Source organism: Oryctolagus cuniculus, chromosome 6 (assembly GCF_051225735.1).
Source record: "Oryctolagus cuniculus isolate XC-2025 breed Fujian yellow rabbit chromosome 6, ASM5122573v1, whole genome shotgun sequence".
NCBI classification, from domain to species: Eukaryota; Metazoa; Chordata; class Mammalia; order Lagomorpha; family Leporidae; genus Oryctolagus; species Oryctolagus cuniculus.
Window position 1 is genome coordinate 121,014,695 of NC_142872.1, and position 6,986 is coordinate 121,021,680.

Below are 6,986 nucleotides of genomic sequence, written 5' to 3' on the forward strand. Positions count from 1 at the left end.
GTCTTAAATGCTATGATAGTGATACAGTGGCAAGGGAAAAGAAAAAAAATTGCCTTCTACCTTCACAGAACCAAAAATTGGTGTCCCAGATGAATTACTTGTTGCAATAATTTTTTTTTTTTGACAGGCAGAGTGGACAGTGAGAGAGAGAGAGACAGAGAGAAAGGTCTTCCTTTGCCGTTGGTTCACCCTCCAATGGCTGCCGCAGCTGGCGCGCTGCGGCCGGCGCACCGCGCTGATCCGATGGCAGGAGCCAGGAGCCAGGTGCTTTTCCTGGTCTCCCATGGGGTGCAGGGCCCAAGCACCTGGACCATCCACTGCACTCCCTGACCACAGCAGAGAGCTGGCCTGGAAGAGGGGCAACCGGGACAGAATCCGGCGCCCCAACCGGGACTAGAACCCGGTGTGCCGGCACCGCTAGGCGGAGAATTAGCCTAGTGAGCCGCGGCGCCGGCCTTGTTGCAATAATTTTAAAATGCATATTTTACTCTAAAAATAAAACAGGTATTATGAAAAATTGAGCTGTGTAAAAGAGTATAACATAGTAAGTAAAAAAATCCTTATCTTTTTGTGCATGAAGTTTTTGACTTATTTCTTTAGGATAGAAGGACTGAATTTTTAAAAAAGATTGATTCATTTTATCTGAAAGAGTTATAGAGAGGAAGACACACACACACACACACACACACACAGAGATAGAGAGAGAGAGAATCTTCATCCACTGTTTTATTCCCCAAATGGCCGCATTGGCTGGAATTGGGCTAGGCCAAAGCCAGGAGCCAGGAGATTCATCCAGGTCTCCCATGTCTCTCATGTGGGTGCAGGGACCCAAGCACCTGGACCATCCTCTGTTGCTTTTCCAGGCACATAATCAGGGAGCTGGATCAGAAGTGGAGCTGCCAAGGCTTGAACTGGCACCCATATGTGATGCTGGTGTTGCAGGCAGCGGTTTAACCTGCTGTACTTCAGTGTCAGTCCCAGAAGGACTAAATTTCTGACCCCCTGGGAAGTGCTTTCAGGAGCATATGACTCAGTTTCCCCAGAGCTTCATCACTACCACCTTGTAAGGCCATGTTTCAGCAAGAAGTCAACCAATGGCCTAGCTTAACTGCAACAGGAAAGCTCTCAGGGGACTGAGGACACTGAACAATGCCAACATTGCTGAGAAGACATAATCACTTCTGACATATTTGCCCCAATGCCTCTTGCCTGAGTCTCCCAAGGCTGTCCAAAGATTAGACTGAGAGTCCTGGTCCCTTGCATAAATTTCTGCTTCAATTTGGACTCGTAAGCTTTTGTGGTGTGCTTAAAGAGGAAACAATGTGAGGAAGCTGCACATAATCACACATCAGGGGAAAAATTTTGAGTCATTCACTGTCCATCAATCAGGTATTCCCCAGAGCATCGGCAGATCACCAGTTTCAGAGCTGGAACCACTTTGGAATGCTGTAGGCCTCATCACATGTTCTCTGGAGAAGCCGCCATTGTGTTCCACCAGGGTTAGACACACACAGAGGATCAGTTTAATTTACCCCTATTTAATTGGAAAGAAGTTTCAAGACTATTGAAAAAAGGACTTAATGACTCCAAAATTGTTAAATTATGTTCCGTGAAACATTGTGTCTAACTTTGTTTATGAGTGGTTTTCTATTTCCAGGATATTTGGTTCCTAATCTATTAATAAAATGTTTCTGATCCTGTTCCGCTTTGTTTCTCCATAAAGGACATATGTTTCTTTCTTTCTTCTCTATTATTCATTTTCTGTTCAGGCCAAGGCAAGTCACAACATTATTGTTGAACATATGCTGAGGAGCCTCAAGATTAGAAATGGAGTCTCATCTCTTTTCTTTCCTCAGCACAACTGGCACATTGGAGTCCAATTTAGAACAATTAACTTTTATTGAGCACCTGGCATGCAGACGTGAGCCTTGTATCCAGCTTACTACTCAAGTGGCAGGGAGAGAAGGATAACAGCACAAATAGATAAAACACGAAGCAGAATCTATAAAGTGCCACTGGGAGTCACAGGCATTTCCTTTGTGGTGCTGGGAACGATCCTAATAATTTGGATAAACTATTGGGATAAAAAAATAAACTATTGGAATAAATTTGAATAATTTTTTAATGAAATTTAAATCTGCTCTGGAATGATTGTTAGTATTCCAATGGTTATTTAATGTTATACAGTACCCATTATGCTAGTTGCTGGGATGCAAAGTCTGCATGTAGTAGAAGTCTTAGAGACCAATAGGGGATACAATACATGTATTCATCTGAAGCCTTTTGGGAGCAAGTTAACAAAACCATCTCATGCTGGCTTAAGCAAAAGAGGCACTTGGTTGGTTCATAAAACTGACAAGAGGAGGTTGCCATAGGCATAAGTAGATCTGGGAACTCAAACAATATAATCCCTGCTTGGGTCTCTTCTTTCTTCCCCATTACAATGTGGTAGTGGTTAGAAGTCATGGTGTTGAAATTGGCCATAGGAAACTTCTGAGAGAGAAAAAGCTAGAGAGACAGAGAAAGTCCCTGTACCCTGGTTGACTTCCCAAATGCCTACAACAGCCAGGTCTGGACTGGGACAGAAGCTAGGAACTTAATTCAGGTCTTTCATATGAGTGGCTGGGGCCCAATCACTTGAATCACCACTGCTGCCTCCTAGGGTCTGGAATCAGGAGCCAGGAATAAAACCCTAGTACTCCACCCTGGGGTGTGGACATCTTAACTGGGGTGTTAACCACTAGGCTAAACATACCCACTCCATTCAACTTCTGGCTTAATTCATCTTAGCTAGTGAACCCAAAGAAAGAGATTCTTTTTTTTTCTCCCCAATTTCCATGTACATGGAAAGATGCTGATTGACCTAGCTTCAGTTAGGTGCCCATAATTACAGCCATGGAGGTCTGGAGCCACAACAAATCTACAATGAGTGAAGGAGGGGCAATTCTCTAACTGCAGGATAGACTGTTACCAAAGAAAGGGAGAGAACATGGAAGAAGGAATGTCTGGCAGATGATCACAACAGATACCCTCCAAATGTTAAACAAAAAATTACAATAAAATGTGACAAGGGCTGTAATGAAGATGTGCACTAAGCATCATTCGATCACCGATAAAGGAGTAAGTTATGTCATGGAAATGGTAACCCTGGGAAAGCTAACTACACAAGCAATGTCCCAGAGGTAGAAAGCAATTGACATATCTGTGGTCCAGTTCCGCTCAGTACTGGGTAGGTACACTGAGAGGAGGAGATGGACACTTTGAGGTATGTCTTTGAGATATGTCTGTAAGCACTGTTTTAGGACCCTACTAGAGAAGGCTTTTAATGCAGGCTTAGGCTATACTCAGCTAGGGACCCACTGGGGAAGGTTTCTGAACTGAAAGCTCAGTCTAACTTAAATGGATTGAGAGGGAGGGACATGGTTGGACTCATGGCTTCCCTGGCACCTGTGTGTACACATGGCAATGCTCTGCACTTCCTAAACCCTGACTCAGATGGTCACTCTTCCCTCACCTCCAGAACCTGGGTCCCCTGGAACAGCTTCTCGGTAAGGAAACGTTCCCCAGGGCTTCTGCCTCTTCAACCTTAAGCTCTCCTACACTTTTGTTTTGTTCCATCCAAGAGGACCCTAACCCTGGATGAGTCTCCTTCTGTGCTTTCTCCATGTCCGACTCTGGTAACTGAGTGGTGATGGAAATTCACACTCTAGAGCAAACTGCTAGTCCACAGAAAAAGAGCTCTGAGTTGGCTGACAAACCATCTCTGCTCTTCTGTTCACATTTCCACCTGATGATTTTAAACCTTCTCATTCACCCTACCCTCCCACCCTCTGCAGCCCCTCACCACCCACTCTACAAAGAGAAATGAATCCCCTCCACTTCCCACTGCCCTCACTTCTCCTCTCCCTCTTGTTTTAGTAGTGGATTCCTCCTGCTGCCTTGGACCAATTTCTGCCCTCTGCTTCCCTGCCTCCAACACCTTACTCTTGAGCATCCCTTTACTCATCTATAATGCCCCCCTTTTTAATTTGATATAGAAAAAGAGGGAGGGAGGGAAAGAGGGACAGAAGGAGGGAAAGAGGGAGAGGGTAAGGGAGAGGGGTATTATGTCTGCTGGTTTACTTCACAAATGCCTGCAACAGCTGAGCCTGGGCCAGGCTGAAGCCAGGAGCTGGGAACTCAATATGGGTCTCCCATGTGAGTGACAGGGAGTCAACCACTTGAGCCATCACTTGCTGCTTCCCAGGGTACGTGTTAGTAAGAAGCTGGAGTCAGGAGCTGGAGTGGAGACTGGAACGTAGGCGCTCAGATGTGGGATATGAGCATCCCAATCAGCATCTTAACTGCTGTACCAAATACTCAACCCAACCATTCTTTTGAAATTAAAATCTTTCAGGGCCGGCACTGTGGTGCTGTGGATAAGGCTGCCACCTGCAGTGCAAGCATCCCATATGGGCGCTGCTCCACTTCCAATCCAGCTCTCTGCTATGGCCTTGGAAAGCAGTAGGGGATGGTCCAAGTCCTTGGGTCCCTGCACCCGCATGGAAGACCTGGAAGAAGCTCCTGGCTCCTGGCTTCAGATTGGCGCAGCTCCAGCCATTGTAGCCAGTAGAGGAGTGAACCAGCGAATGGAAGACCTCTCTCTCTCTTTCTGCCTCTCCTCTCTCTCTGTAACTCTGACTTTCAAATAAATAAATAAATCTTAAAAAAAAAAAAGAGAGAGAAAGCGCATTAAAAATATCTTTTCCATTCACATTAAACATATTCAACTGCCTCATCTTACAAAAGAAAAATTGCAACTTGTGGGCTCCTTCAGCCCTACCTTATCGCATTCTTCCTCTTCATAGTCAAACTCAGCCACTTAGTCTTCAATCATTGTGTCTAGCATCCCCTACCTTCTTTCCATTGGTCAGTTCTTATGAAAGTCATTATTTATCTTTCTTTCTTTTCTTTTCTTTCTTTCTTTTTTTTTTTTTTTTGACAGGCAGAGTGGACAGTGAGAGAGAGAGACAGAGAGAAAGGTCTTCCTTTTGCCGTTGGTTCACCCTCCAATGGCCGCCGCGGCTGGTGCACTGCAGCTGGTGCACTGCGGCTGGCGCACCGTGGCTGGCGCACCGCGCTGATCTGATGGCAGGAGCCAGGTGCTTCTCCTGGTCTCCCATGGGGTGCAGGGCCCAAGCACTTGGGCCATCCTCCACTGCACTCCCTGGCCACAGCAGAGAGCTGGCCTGGAAGAGGGGCAACCGGGATAGAATCTGGCACCCCGACCGGGACCAGAACCTGGTGTGCCGGCACCGCAAGGTGAAGGATTAGCCTAGTGAGTCGCGGTGCCGGCCCATTATTTATCTTTCTTTCCATTCTGAACTACTTTCTCTCTCTGCAAACATTTTTTTCTCCTTGGCTTCCATCATGCCACACTCTCTTGCTTTCTTTCAAATTCCCTAGCTATTGATTTTTTTTTAAAAAAGATTTTATTTATTTATTTGACAGGTAGTGTTAAAGATAGTGAGAGAAAGAGACAGAGAGAAAGACCCTCCCTCCGCTGGTTCACTCCCCAAATGGCCACAATAGCTGGAGCTGCGCCGATCTGAAGCCAGGAGCCAGATGCCTCCTCCTGGTCTCCCATGCAGGTGCAGGGGCCCAAGCACCTGGGCCATCTTCTGCTTTCCCAGGCCACAGCAGAGAGCAAGATCAGAAGTAGAGCAGCCGGGACTACAACTGGTGCCCATATGGGATGCCAGCGCCGCAGGCAGAGTATTAACCAAGTGCGCCACTGATTTTTTTAATGTTGTAAAACAGACATATCATAGAATTTGTAATTTTTAACCATTTTTAAGTTTACAATTCCACAGCACTGACTAGGATCATATGTTTGTGTTGGACTTGTTGTGTTCTATTTGGTTTCTTTCATCAGTCTCCACCCAAATGTAGTTCCATGAAGGAAAGCAGATGTCTCTGCTCACCATTGTAGACAGCATACCTGATGTGGACTACACATTTAGTGGATGAATAAAGAGAGATAGCTGATGATCCTGTTACCCCTACTTGATCCCCACTTCCTTTCATAGGGAGTCTGGACCCTGTAGAGCTGGGTCTGGTCCCTGGCTGCTGCTAGTTTTTTTTTTTTTTTTTTTAAGATTTATTTATTGGAAAGGCAGAGTTACAGAGAGAGAGAAGGTGAGAGAGACAGAGAAAGATACAGAGAGAGAGAGAGAGAGATCTCCTATCCATGCGTTCACTCCCCAAATGGCTTCAACAGCCAGGGCTGGGCCACTCCTGGCCAGGAACGAGGAGCTTTTTCCAGATCTCCCACGTACGTTCAGGGGTCGAAGGACCTGAACCATCTTCCGCTGCTTTCCTAGGTGCATTGGCAGGGAGCTGGATCACAAGTGGAGCAGCTGGGACTCTCATATGGGATGCCGGCACTGCAGACTGTGGTTTAACTCACTGTGCCACAGCACCGGCCCCAGCTCTCTCACTTTTAACTGAATTAAACAGAGGTTCTTTTAAAAAAAAAATATTGATGTTCCTTTATTGGAGCATGATTCCTAACCAGCACACTGTGACGGATTCACTCCAAAGACCTGGGCACAAAGCACACTCCCCATCCCGACAAGTGTGTCACACACTGCCTACTGATGGAATATTTCCATTTATAAAGTTTTATACATAAAAAAGCTTTGGATTTGTCCAGGGTGCTCAATAATTCATCTGTGAAAATAAGTGGCATTTAGCTTCAGCCCACTTACAGCATTAAAAAGGTTATCCATTTACGGAGCTTCTCAAAAATGCTCTCTGTACAATGGCAGTGAGCAAACGAGATTCCATCATCCCACTGGCACTGAGGCAACAACCCCCTAACCTCCAATGGGGACTTAAACAGAGGTTCTAGCAGATCAGAAGGCAGGAGAAGTGGGAAGTCGGTTTCCTGCTGTCCCACTCCACGATTCCAGCTCTGAGGAGGTGGCAGCTCCGGCAAGACTCCT

At 46.1% G+C, this 6,986-nt stretch overlaps 1 protein-coding gene across 4 annotated transcripts in view; it reads right to left on the minus strand.

The window, feature by feature from the left end:
* The window catches only part of CCNE2 (cyclin E2), a 651,763-nt gene that overhangs the window by 140,516 nt on the left and 504,261 nt on the right, over nucleotides 1-6,986 (minus strand). The window lies entirely within an intron of this gene.